The 13,720-nt window shown below is 42.3% G+C and overlaps 1 long non-coding RNA gene across 1 annotated transcript in view; it reads right to left on the reverse strand.

Annotated features, from left to right (window-relative positions):
- Positions 1 to 2,032: 2,032 nt before the first annotated feature.
- Positions 2,033 to 13,720, reverse strand: part of LOC128325175 (uncharacterized) — a 50,702-nt gene continuing 39,014 nt past the window's right edge. The window contains exons 2-3 of the long non-coding RNA XR_008307299.1: positions 7,933 to 7,981; positions 2,033 to 2,319 (exon numbers count right to left, since the gene is read on the reverse strand). This is a non-coding gene — a long non-coding RNA (uncharacterized LOC128325175). The remainder of the gene's footprint in view (positions 2,320 to 7,932; positions 7,982 to 13,720) is intronic.

A 13,720-nucleotide genomic window follows, 5' to 3' on the forward strand; every position in this document is an offset into this window, starting at 1 on the left:
AGCCCTAACAATACCTTGAAGTGGAACTATCTCTATAAATCACAAGTTCTTTAAGGAGGGTATTTTGTGGTCAGTTGATATAGTAATAATCTAGAAAGAAATAACACACATAGCAGGATTATCTTTGGGTGTGATATATTGACCAATTCTTAAGGATGGCAATTGGAGGAAAATTAAAAATTAAACTTTCGTGTGGCCTTTTAGTATTTTTGTACTTGTTAATTATATGTGTATTGTGTCCAAAACATAGCCTATTAAAGGTAATGATGCAAAACAACCTACCCAAGCCTTAGGCAAGATGCAAATTTACACAGAGACTGGATCAGAAGAACTTCAGCCTCTTCAGGTCAGGTCAGGTTTCTAGTTACAGCATTGCAGCTAGTTGCTGCTGTTGCAGCGCTTGGGAGTGAATGGGTGCCTGGGGGTGGAGTGAGGGGCTCTTTGGCAATACTATCATTTTCATTTTCACAGCCCAGGGATATTTGCCCCCCACCCCATTCAATGGTGGCTATGCCACGACAAACATCCTTTCTTCTCTTCACTCAAAGATCTCTTAGAAGGGAATTATTTTGATCAAATAGACAACCCCCGGAATGAAAGCTCTTCTGAGTGTTTGCTGTTATATTAACTAATTTGATCTGTGGATCAAAAACCAGGGTATAAATTGCATGAGTACCTGAATGAATGAATGAATGAAGAATGAATGCATGCATGCATCACAAGCTGACCAACTATATGGCCATGAGGTGAAATATCACAAATCACTTTATAGTTTCAATGATCAGTGGCTCAATTCAGATTTTTTTGGCCCATTTGAGTCTGCAGGGTGTTGGCAGGCTTCCAACTCAACTAGGATTGCATAGAGTAATTGGTTATATAGTGATGCTCCCATGTAGTAGGTGGTGCCTCTTGCTCAGTTTGCAGGCATCCCACCTGGGATCCAAGCTAGTCGAGCTTGTATTGTGTATTCCATATCCTATTATATAAAACTGCTGGTGTGGTCCACCAACAGTGTGGCAGGTCTTGGTTTATTCTGAAAATTCTCTTGCCCCAGCTGATACCTAAGGTTCTGGTCTTCTTTCTCAAAAGGAATTCAGCAGTATCCCTTGGACTCTAGAGGGACCAGAATGTCTCCATGGCTGAGATGGGCTGATGAGACTTAATTTCAAATAAACATGCTTATTATCCAAATCATGGGGCTGGAATTTTTTAGAAATGATGTGCTTCATTTACTTACTCTAATTTAAGTTTTAGTATGTCAGTAATACATAATATTACTGTATTAATATTAGCAATTAATAGTACTCTTCTGAACATTACTGCAATGTGCTCTATGTGTGGCTGCCTTTGTACGTAGTCTGGAAACTGCTGTTGGTACAGAATGTGGCAGCTAGGGTGGTCTCTGAAAAACCATATTACTCCTATACTAAAAGAACAATACTGGCTGCCAATAGTTTTCTGGGCAAAATACAAAGTGCTGGTTGTAATCCAGAAAGCCCTAAACAGCACAGGGCCAAGGTATTTAAGAGAATGAGGTGCTTCACATGACACATGAGAAGCTCCTGACGGGGTTCTGCAAGGAGAGCGGGCTTAGCCCACTCTCCCTGCAGATGAGCAGCTGCTCGTAGCTGGGCGGCCGGACCACACGACTGCCAGCTCCGTCACGGAGCCAGCGGGGGCTGCGGGGATCAGTGGCCATGCGGCCCCCAGAAGTCCCAGGATGTCCTGCGCGAGTGCATGGGGCATCCTGGAGAGACCCCCCGAGCCCTGGAGGCTGCTTACTTGTGTGTCGCCGCACACTGCAGCAACACACGAGCAACAAAATGAGGTTACTGGAGCACTCGCTCCATTAACCTCATTTAAGGGGAGGGTGTTTTAGGCGGGCTAGCTGCCTTGGGAGCACCAGGCTCACCTGAAAGCCCGGTGGTTCCCACGCTCCATGGAAAGCAGGCTAAGCTCCCTTAGCCCACTTTCCATTGATCGTGGGAATGGCCTCAATGTCTTCTTCACTGAGAGCCCCATTGCCCTTTGAGATCATCTGGAGAGGTTTTTCTACAATTGCTACCAGCTCGGCTGGTGGCTATGCAGGGACAGACCTTCTCTGTTGCCGTCCCAAGACTCTGGAATGCATCCCCCTGCTGAAATAAGAGCCTCCCTATTGCTCCCAAGCTTTAAAAAAAAATTGAAAGACTTATTTTTTCACCCAAGCTTTTTAACAGTTTTAAATTGTTTAAAAGTTTTCATTTTTAATCTGTTTTATGTTATTATAAACTGCCCAGAGATGGATGTTTTGAGACGGATGGATGTTTTGAGACACATCTGAAAAATAAATAAATAAAATATAACCAAGATTATAACCCACCAACCACAGGATTTGCCCTTCTTCTTCCTGCCTCCAATTTTCAGCATGCAGCCCCTGAAAACCACCCCAGGAGCCGAGTGCTGTTAATTGGACTAGCAGTGTGAGTGCCACTCAAAATCATGTCACATGCCACTCTTGGCACTCATGTTGACCCCTGATCTTTTAAGCAGTAATTCTTATGTCACATAAGGCCCATTCATGTTATGCTCAGCACTCGTACAATGAGTGTACATGTGCACAGGTACAGTTCTGAGTGTACATGTGCACAGGTACAGATCTGTACATATGTACAGTGATTCACATGTTATGTTGAATTCAGGTACAGAGGTACACTTCTTATCTGTAGCACCAATATGAAAGCCCTTTATCCAGGTTCACTTTTAACATGAATGCAGGTGCAATCATTCACACAAACACATGTACGGGAGTAGAGACATCTATACTCTCATACAGCATAATGTCTGAATCAGGCTATAATATTATTGGTCATTCAGAGAGCTTTCTAACAGCCATAACAGATTTTGCATTTAGATTATTGTAAATGGGGATTACTGAGATAGGTCTCTCAGTGGCTAATAGTCATGATGGTTATACAGGAGTACCTTGCTACTCACAGATCTAGCATCCATGGTTTCGTTTATCTGTGGTCAGGGGAAAAACCAGGGGGAAAGGAAGGGTTTAAATCCATGTATCCATAAATCAGAATATAAGAACAGCCCTGCTGGATCAGGCCCCAGGCCCATCTAGTCCAGTATCGTTTCACACAGTGGCCCACTAGGGGTGACCAGAGGTAACTTCCAGCTGCCATTTTGAGCTCAGGAACCATTTTGTGGCTGGTTTTAAAATTTTTAAAAAGTGGTTTTATTTTGCCAAAAACAAAACAAAATGGCAGAATGGACTCTTTGGGGGTATTCCTGGAACACTGGAGATCCGTGGAGCACTGTAGGCCACTTCCCCCCATATTTCTAGCACCATTTTCACAATTTCCCCCTTTTTTTGCAACCTCCGGGAACCTAACGCCCATAATCCCATAGACATAATGGGTCATCTTGCATTTTGAGCAGTATAAAAATATGTTAAATAAAATAAATAATAATGATTCAGTATTCATGGTTTCATTATCTGCGATAATTGCGGAGAACAGAACCCACACAGATACTGAGGTTCTCCTGTGTAGCACCTTCATGTTCAGAGGCAGAATGCCACTAAATATCAGCTGCTGGGGAGCAACAATGGGAGAGGGCTTTTGCCCAGAAGCAGTTTTTGAAGGCCATTGTGTAAAGGAAAACACTGGGCCTCTGGTCTGACCCTCTTCATGTGCTCTTCTTTAGGATTACACACAAGAGATCTAACTGTGCAATTAATGGACTATCTGAAGTGGGAACTGCATTTCAACCTCCATTACCAGAGATGTCAAAATTAATTCTGGAGGTTGAATTGTGGTGTTTTTGTGACTTCCCTACTCCGTGTGGCCCCTCCTCACTAGGAGTGAGTCCGAACCGGTCCGGCAGCCATTCTAAAGAATGGCCGAACTGCCGGACCGGTTCGGCGCTTGCTGGTCCGGGTCCGGGTGGGGGGTATTGCTTTAAGGGCGGGAGGGCTTGCTTACCCCTCCCGCCTCTTTACCCCCTCCAGCGCCTGTATTTAATAGACTAACGGGGTGCTGGAAACCAGCCGCCCCCGCCGCCGCCCCCCCACCGCGAGCAGATTTCTCCAAGAAGTACCCATACCCCTGCCGCCGCCGTAGCCCGCCAGCCAGCCAGCCAGCCCTTCCTCCCTCCCTCCCTCCCAGCTGCCCGCCCGCGTCCTCACCGGAATGCTTTGTTAACAAACGAGAGGAGCTCTCGGACAGAGCTCCTCTCGTTATGAAGGCCTGCTGCAGAATGAAGGCGCTTTGCGCGCGCGCGCATGCACGCACCACAAAATACGCCGATCGCCGGAGGCCTGGTCTACCCGGCCCTTTCCCAATCAGGTAGACTGGGCCTCCGGCGATCGGAGGCCCGGTCTACCCGGCCCTTTCCCGGCCGGGTAGACCGGGTCTCCGGCGATTGGCGTCTTTTGCAGTGCGCGCATGCGCGCACGCGCAAAGCGCCTTCATTCTGCAGCAGGCCTTCATAACAAGAGGAGCTCTGTCCGAGAGCTCCTCTCGTTTGTTAACAAAGCATTCCGGTGAGGACGCGGGCGGGCAGCTGGGAGGGAGGGAGGGAGGAAGGGCTGGCTGGCTGGCTGGCGGGCTATGGCGGCGGCAGGGGTATGGGTACTTCTTGGAGAAATCTGCTCGCGGCGGGGGGGGGGTGGGGGCGGCTGGTTTCCAGCGCCCTGTTAGTCTATTAAATACGGACGCTGGACAGGGCAAAGAGGTGGGAGGGGTAAGTAAGCCCTCCCTGCCCTAAAAGTAAGGCCCCCCCTTCGGTGCCGGTCCGGACTGCTCCGGACCGTGCACATCCGTACTCCTCACATGAGCAATGTGGCATTGCTCATGAGAGTAAAACACATACATGAGTTCCTAAATAGTGTGAATCTGCTGTGATATATACTGTATGAATATGCCCTTTGGTAAGCAAATAGGATATGGGGAGAAAAATGGTCATTTGGATGAGCAGTCCAAATAATGGGACACACTGAGAGGATGTCGGGACATCTCCTACGCAAGACATCTCCACCGGCACATTCTTGGAGCACCCCCCTTCTAATTACATAGACCAATATGGTATTGTCCCAACTGGTCCATGAAGAAATCATATTATATCTAATTGGTGACACTGAAAAATAAGAACCCATAGGCAGCAGGAAAGGGGCCATGATGTGGAACTGTATTATCCTATTAATGTATTATGCCTGAATAGCATATGAGAACTTATGATAAACTGCAAAATAGCCATGGCCTTTGAACTCCAGATGCTGGCTCTGTCTTTCATAGGTTGTGGGAAATCTTGGGATTGTGACTGGAATAACCACAGGAAAAAAAACCCACATGTGTCTCCTTCGTTTATGACTGAAATGCAAATCTGAGCTTTCACTGCTGGATGTGTAAAAATAGCACATAGATATTCCCTCATGTTCAGGATGTAGGACTTATTTTTGTGTCATTTTAAAGGCAAAAAGACAAAGGCAAAAATAAAGGGTATATTTTGCTTTTAACGAAAACATCAACAAATGTTATTTAAAAAACTAAAAGTAGTTATATAATTATATTTTCTTTCAATTAAAGAAAAAATACATCCTACATGTATTTCCCCCTCTAATTGAGAATGCTGCCAGTTAAGACAGAACAAGAACGTGGTGGGGGGAGATAGAATAAGAAAGGAACAGAAGGCCAGGCTTTTGTGTTGTCTCGAAAGCATACAGGGTTAAAAAAAAAAAGGAATAAAAATATTTGATAATTAGTATGAAAGATATTTGGCTTCTGGCAGTTTCTTTGTAATTTTTAATGGATGAAAATAGTTTTAGAAATAGGGCGGTACAGGCCTTTGTTCAAATTGATATTATGTAGATTGTGCTGGTACGGAATGTCCAGCAGCTGAATAGGAAAAAAGAAAGAAAATAATGACAAACCTAGCCATCTTGGCATGAGCTGTATGCATAACCCTATTTTATAGCAAGTACTTGCATGCAGACAGCCAAATACCACACACTGCTCTCATGACTGGCCTTAGAAAAATGTAAGAATTGGTTTACTGTTTTCTGCTTTGCATTCTGTGTGTCTTTTTTTATAGGCCAGCTCATTTTTTCGGCGCTGTGAAATACCTTAAAAGGTAACGCGGCATTCTGACTTGGGCAATAATTTATTACACCAGTTAATCTTGTAAAATTGCCCTCTGGATGTAATAATTTGTTATTCTTTTATTAGGCCTTCTTCTGCATACCATGTTTATCATAAAGATGTCACCATTGTGATGCCTGGCAACCAGTACAATTTTCTGGAGGTGTTTGCATACATTTTCCTGAGGGAGAGATCCGCTTCGTCCCTGCTTGGGAGAGCTGTCAGTGTATTCTGATGTATGAGGGATAAAAGGAGCCCCTGCTGCAGACTCCAATAAGCTGAAGTCACGGCCTGAAAGCAGTGACTTGGGCATCACTATCCTGAGTTAGAAAATGTGTCAATTATCAGATGGACTGCCTAAGGGGATCGCCTGGGTCTAGGTCATAAAACCATCAGGACTGAGGGGGGGAAGAATTGATGAGGAAGTAAGTTGAATTAATTGATAACAAGCAGGATTCTGTGTGAAATATTAACTATAAGCAGCAGCCAGACATTCTCTCTCAGAGGCTTTATTTCAACATGTATTAAAAATAATCCTATGCAAAACAGCTTTCTTCTTCTCATCACCCCACACCCCATCCCTGCCCCAACATACAAGCAGCTCTTTGACACTTTAGTTCTTTCCTCAAAATTGGTTGTCGGGCTAGTCAGAGAAGCAGTCCGAGTGAAAATGAAATCATGCTAATATTTTACAGCTATTTCCCTATTATTGCAGTTCTTAATATACTGTGCATCTGTTTGTGTGTGCAAATGCAGCAGGGAGCACTTAAATGCGTAGCCTCAGGCCTGCATCATGAAAGCTTTATACGCCATTTATGTAGGTTTCTGCGGAGTTTACTCAAAAAAGGGAAGGAATACATATTTTCATTGTTAAGTGTGTTCCTGTGTTTTCTTTGTCACATCCTGTCACAGGATTTAACTCTTGGAGTAGCAGAACTGGAAGAGCTTTCAGGACAGTTTAGCTTAGAACAATATGGATACTAAAAGTAATAATGCATTCTTGTTATTGAGATATTGGTTATTGATTGAAAAGCAGAATGAAACATTTTGTATGAGATTCAGTCTGACCTTGGAATGAAATTCTACATCATGGAGGTCCAAAAGAAAGCTCTCATTCACAGGTGGTAAGAGTGGGGTAGAATTTTCAGTAGGATGGACATATTTACCCAAAATTTGAAGAGGGACTTACTAGTGGCAGTGATGGTGGTAGCTGCAATATATATATATAAACATTTTCCATGCCTGTGCAAGAAGTGGTGGGCATGACAGTAGCTTTGGAAGCACTGAAGAAGGCCCTGGAAGTTGGCATAGCAATTTGAGAATGGGTCCTGGGAGGGCATTGCAAATTGGGAGTGGACCCTGAGACAAAAAATGAAGGTGGGCCCCTGTCCCCCACTTTCTTCTCCAAAGAGGTGCAAGGGGGAGCAAGCTGTCAAACAGCTGTTGGGCCTCCCCTCCCTCCAGGGATATTTGTCCTCCCTTGCTCAATTGTAGCTAAGTGCCTGGAAGGCCACCATTTTTAAAAAAATCCAGAATGGACTGAGCAATGATGCAATATCACATGAACACAACATTCTCAGGTACATTCCAGATTTTAAAACCGACAGATTGTCCAGGGAAGGATTCCAACACTTCCAGTGCTGTCAATGTGCCCACAGCTGCCTGCACAGGTGCATCATTAATGAAAAATATCTTTAAGACACCTGCATGGCCACCAGATGTCTTGTTTTATATCTTTCCTTGAACACTTTTGCAAAAAGAATAAAGTATGGCTACAATGAGCTGTGGTAGAAGAGACATGACTTACCCTAGACAGAATGTGCTTATTTGTGCTTTCAAACATATTATTCATAAGCCTGTAATGTGAAGAACAGTACATTTTTATTCAACATTTATCTTAATCTCTGCCCAATTATTTATAGTTATATAAACAGAGTCTGTAGGCTCTGTAATTCAGAAATTGATAAATATTCTTGCAATTTGGCTGTTTTGTTGTTGACGTTATTGTTGCTGTTGTTATTTTTGTTGATATTTTTATCACACTCTTCCCACAAGGATTTCAAGGGATAACATACATAGTGCTCCCCGTTTATCATCACAACAACCCTGTTAGATAAATTGGAGAGGATTGCTGGTCTTATGGTGGCAAGCATGACGTGGCCTCTTAGCTAAGCAGGATCCACCCTGTTTGCATATGAATGGGAGACTTGATGTGTGAGCACTGTAATGTATTCCCCTTAGAGGATGGAACTGCTCTGGGAAGAGCATCTAGGTTCCAAGTTTCCTCCTTGGCATCTCCAAGATAGGAATGAGAGAGATTTCTGCCTGCAATATTGGAGAAGCCATTGCCAATCTGTGTAAACAATACTGAGCTAGATTGACCTATGGTCTGACTCAGTATATGGCAGCTTCCTATGTTCCTATGGCTAAGAGAGACTGGGAAACATCCAGCACATCAGAGTAAGGATACAATTACATAGGAGTTGCATTCTTGTAGCGAAAAGCCGCATCCTCACATCTGCTGTGCCCATACGTGGGTGTGGAGGAATAATTTTGGGTGACCTTCTCTTCCTCCAGAGGTACACAATGCCTTCTGAAACTATGTCCCTGAGGGCTTCATGACTCTCAGGGACATAATTTCAGTAAGTACAGGCTACATTAAGAACAGCCTCCTGCTGTGAGGCACAGTTCCCTCTGTGTGAGACATGGCTCCCACTGCCTTGCCCAAGATAACCCAATCAGCTTCATAACAGAGTCAGATTTCCAAGGTCCTAGTCCAACATTCCTACCACTACATCATACAGTGTTTCCACAACAGTTTCAATAGTTGCAGAATGTGAACCAGCATGGTTTAGTGGTTAGAGTGCTGGACTAGGACCAGGGAGACCCAAGTTCAAATCCCCATTCAGCCATGATACTTGCTGGGTGACTCTGGGCCATTCACTTCTCTCTCAGCCTAACCTACTTCACAGGGGTTGTTGTGAGGAGAAACTTAAGTATGTAGTATACTGCTCTGGGCTCCTTGGAGGAAGAGCAGGATATAAAATGTAAATAATAATAATAATAATAATACATTGAAGAAAATGAAGATGTAAAAATATTATGGGACTTCTGACTACAAACAGACAAACATCTGCCACACAATACACCAGATATAACTGTAGTCGAGAAGAAAGAAAAAAAAGTGAAAATAATTGACATAGCAATACCAGGGGATAGCAGAATAGAAGAAAAAGAAATAGAAAAAATCACCAAATACAAAGATCTACAAATTGAAATTGAAAGGCTGTGGCAGAAGAAGACCAAAATAATCCCAGTGGTAATTGGCGCCCTGGGTGCAGTTCCAAAAGACCTTGAAGAGCACCTCAACACCATAGGGGCCACAGAAATCACCATCAGCCAATTACAAAAAGCAGCTTTACTGGGAACAGCCTATATTCTGCAACGATATCTATAACAACTGACAATAAAATTCTTGCATCCCAGGTCCTTGGGAAGGACTCGATGTCTGGATAAAACAAACCAGTCAATAACACCTGTCTGACTGTGTAAATAAATAAATAAATAAATAAATAAATAATGCTTCACAGAATCCATTTGGACGTTCTCAATAGTTACAGGATAGTAGTCATTAGAAGCAGGTGCATAGCTAGGGAAGAGTGGTGGGCTCATGTTTGCCCATTAAGTGTAACAACTCGAGATGTGCATGAAATAGATTTTGCATTTTGTTTTGAGCTCGAAACAAAATGCAGATGGTTGAAACATTTTGCCAAAACTGCAGTCAACCTGGTTGTTTAGATGGAACAAACCTCAAAACATTTTGAGTGTTTTGGCCATAGAGAACAATGGGGAAACTCTAAACATCCCATTGTTCCCCACGGGTAGCTCCTAGGGACACCAAAGTGGTTTGGGTGGTAGTGCATGATGGGTGTTACCTACCACCCAACCCACAAAAGAAATAGCAGGTGATTTTAAACATTTTTTAACCTTTCCTCCAAACCCCCATTTAATTGCAAGTCAATCGGACGTTGAGTGTCAGAAAACCAATTAGCAAAGGGGAAATAGGCTTCCAAAATGGTGCTCAAAACATCAAAATGTTTTGAATTGAAACATTTGAATTGAACAAAACAGTGTTGTTTTGTTCCAAGCTCAAAACAGACCCTTTATTTAAAGGGTGTTTTGTTCTGAGCTCGAGGCACTCAAAACTGCCCGTTTCGAGTCGAAACATTTCGACATAGTAACGTTTTGCACATCCCTAGTAACAACAAGTAAATATGGCTGCTATTTTATAAAATAGTGCTGTCATTTTATTTGACTTCAACTTACAGGAATTCTTTGAATTTTCTATCAGGGACTAAATTTATAATGGAAAATGATGTTTGATGGTGTTTAAATGCAAAGTGTGTCACTTTATAAAGCATGGGGCTCTTTTAAGTTGCTTTTTTTTAACTTCTTGACATGTGTCACAATTTGGAATTCTGCTCTCACGGGATAAATGCCAGATTACATGGTGTAGTATTTTTATCCTCTGTACTTTCACTGTAGAAGCATCCAACATCAAAGAAGAGGCAGATCACTCACATCAGCAGAAAATGGAATAGGACTATAATATGCTTGCTTTGATCTTTCCTTCTAATAATTATCTTGGCTACATGCATACATTGAAAGTAAGATTTGAATTAATAAGGCCAAGATACCCTAGCAAATGTAAGAAGGATCTTTGAATACTAACACAGACTATCTTTAACAAGATAAACTGCAATTGAGCCTACAAACTTGTGGATTGTTCATTTAAAGGCAGTAATCCTGAAATGTTATTCTTCCATAAACTTGTGGGTGCTGTGCTCAGGAAATGAAGTGTGTGTGTGTGTGTATGTGTGTGTGTGTGTGTGTGTGTGTGTAAGAGACATTGCTACTTCAGACTCTACTTATAGTTTATTAGGTATTTAGTTAGCATTAATTTGATATAGCCATGATATTATTAGCCATAATAGGTGAACAGAAATTGCATACCCAAAGGCAGTGGCTGACATCCAAACTGAAGTAGCACTGGTGCTTTGAGAGAAGCACTAGTGCTAAAAGAGAAGTACCACTTTAGTACCAGTGCTTCTGAAGAATTCCAGACTAATGAATGCTGCATCGGTGCTTGCATGGTGGGGGTGGGATTTCAACAACCTCCATTTCCCCCAGAAGCACTCTGTGCCACCCCAAATGTGTGTGCCAGAGGGCAGCACAACCCTTGGGGACCTATTTTTGGGTGGCACGGAACACTTCTGAGGAAAAGGAGGTTGTTGAAATTTGTCCCCTCCAGCTCATTGTATTGTGTGGTGAAGCTGAGTTAGTTGAACTCTTCAGAGGCACTGGTGCTGCTCCTGTAGCACTGGTACTGTGCTAGTCTTCTTACCGGCCAGGGGCATATTTCTGAAAAATATATGTTGGGGATATCCATCTGGACTGTTAGCTCATTTGTGCTGCTTGTGAGCTTTCCAGGGGAATTTAGCTGACCACTGTTGGAAACAAGACACTGGATGAGAAGAACCTTTTCTGATCTCGCAGTCCTCTTCTTATGTTTTGAAACAGGAATACTTTAAGTTTAAAATGTCATCTATTTTTTAAAGATTTAATTACATTTACTCTGTTCTGTCATTCAAAACTATTGTGATAGTACCCTAAGAAAGATATTGCTTTTGATATTTAAAGTAAATCAAACGATTCACATCTGTGTAAGATTTATATGCAAGGAAAGAGCATATTGCATTCCATGTTGATTTTTTTTAATATTTTGACCATACAGTGCTTATTGCTATATTGTGGTGTTCTGGCAATCAAATTTTTATCCCTTATGCAAGTAGAAATGAAAATCTAAACAAGGTGGATGTGTTTGAAAACATCACATGATTAATTCAGCCTGGTATGGAATAGTATACGGTAGTGTATTGGTCTCAGGGTATGAACATTCATTATCCTTTTGTTTCAAAACTGATCATCATCATCTTCATATGCCAGTTATATCATTCAGATTGCTAGAAATTTGAAAATTATTCCACGAGAAGCTGGGAAGACATTGTTGGCTAGCATAACAACATAGCTCCGAATATTGTACATAAGAGAAATGTGATCCACTCGCCAGATTGATTTGGAAGGCAGCATGAATTAAAGAAATACCTTCTCTTAATACAATGAATGCAAGTCTCTAGAAATAGTTTGAACAGGCCCTTCCTATCAAAACAGCAGAGGCTGCTGTTTTCCTTAGTATCCCAGCCAAAGGTTAAGAAATGCTCTTTTAATATGAGGTTAGCAGGGCATCAACGTAACAGACCAACATGCAGAAAGAAAGAGCTTTGAAGAAATGCTCTCCACGCCGACAAGAAGCTCCCTCTCTTTAATCTTCTGAACTTACCTGTCAGTGGACAGGGAGTTGTAAGAGAGAAAGGCTTGAATCAGAGAGAAGGCTAGCGACTGCTTTGTTAAGTACTCTGTACTTCTAATTGAACTAAAAGGTAGAACTAAACACTGCACGCATTCCAGTGTCTGACCAGACAGAAGAGTGAAAAGGGATATTTTTGAGCAGGTGCACTAGCAGCAGCAGCAATATTCTGACAAAGAACACATGTTGTACTAAAAGTCTGATATTTACAGACATAAAAATGTGCCTCGGCGATCCTAATTGGCCTTCTGCCCTGGGTCTCGTACGCTCTCAGTAGCTCACGGCCTTGCCAACCCAAATGTAGAACTCTGGAGGGATTTTTCCCCCTGACTTGCCAAGTTCCTTATAGCCTTAAGTGCAGAAGAATAAGGTCACTGAAGTTAAAGTCAGTGGCTGGGAGACCTTCCCATGTAAGCAAAAATTATTCCCTGTGGTTGCTGCATGTTCGCTTTTCTCCTGTTAAACAACATCCCGCATGACATACATGGATTTAGGTTCCCATCAAATAACTTTAGCAGAAATGTTAGGCTCATGATTTAAGGAGAATTGCTTGTCAGGGCCAATGTGGGGGTGGGGGGAAGGAGGGCCATTTGATTTGGGCCTCACACTCAAAGGGGGCCTCACATTTAGAAACTTGTTAATTTTTTTGGCATTTGATAGGTTTCTCAACTTGTTTTTGTGCACATCTTTATTGCAATTTGTTTTTATCCGCATCGTTACCTGGACTCTGCACTGTTATTAAGACTCTTGTCCTGTTCAGCTATGAGATAAGAGGGTTTTGAGTGGGCATGCTTAATATCAGCTGTGACACAGTATGAAAGCTAGATTTCTCTCTCTCAATAATTAGTGCATTTGCACAGAAAAAAGGCTAGAAAAGCATTTGTTAAAAAAAATTTTCAAATTATGTCTCACTGTTTCTTTTTGGTGACTTCTTTTGTTTTCATGTGTTGTCATTTTTTTAATTATTATTATGGCTTCTCTTGACCTCTGAAAGGGCCTTTTGCTTGTATTTGAGCATTTATACTTGCATTTATACTTATATATATATAGGAAGTGTTTGTACTTCATTGCTTGATTTTGGGAGTTGATGCAGCTTAAATTGGTCCTGTTCAAGCTTCCAGGTGGTGTTCCCAATTAGCTCATCCTCTCTAATCAATCATCTTCAAGT

Source organism: Hemicordylus capensis, chromosome 4, assembly GCF_027244095.1.
Source record: "Hemicordylus capensis ecotype Gifberg chromosome 4, rHemCap1.1.pri, whole genome shotgun sequence".
NCBI lineage: Eukaryota > Metazoa > Chordata > Lepidosauria > Squamata > Cordylidae > Hemicordylus > Hemicordylus capensis.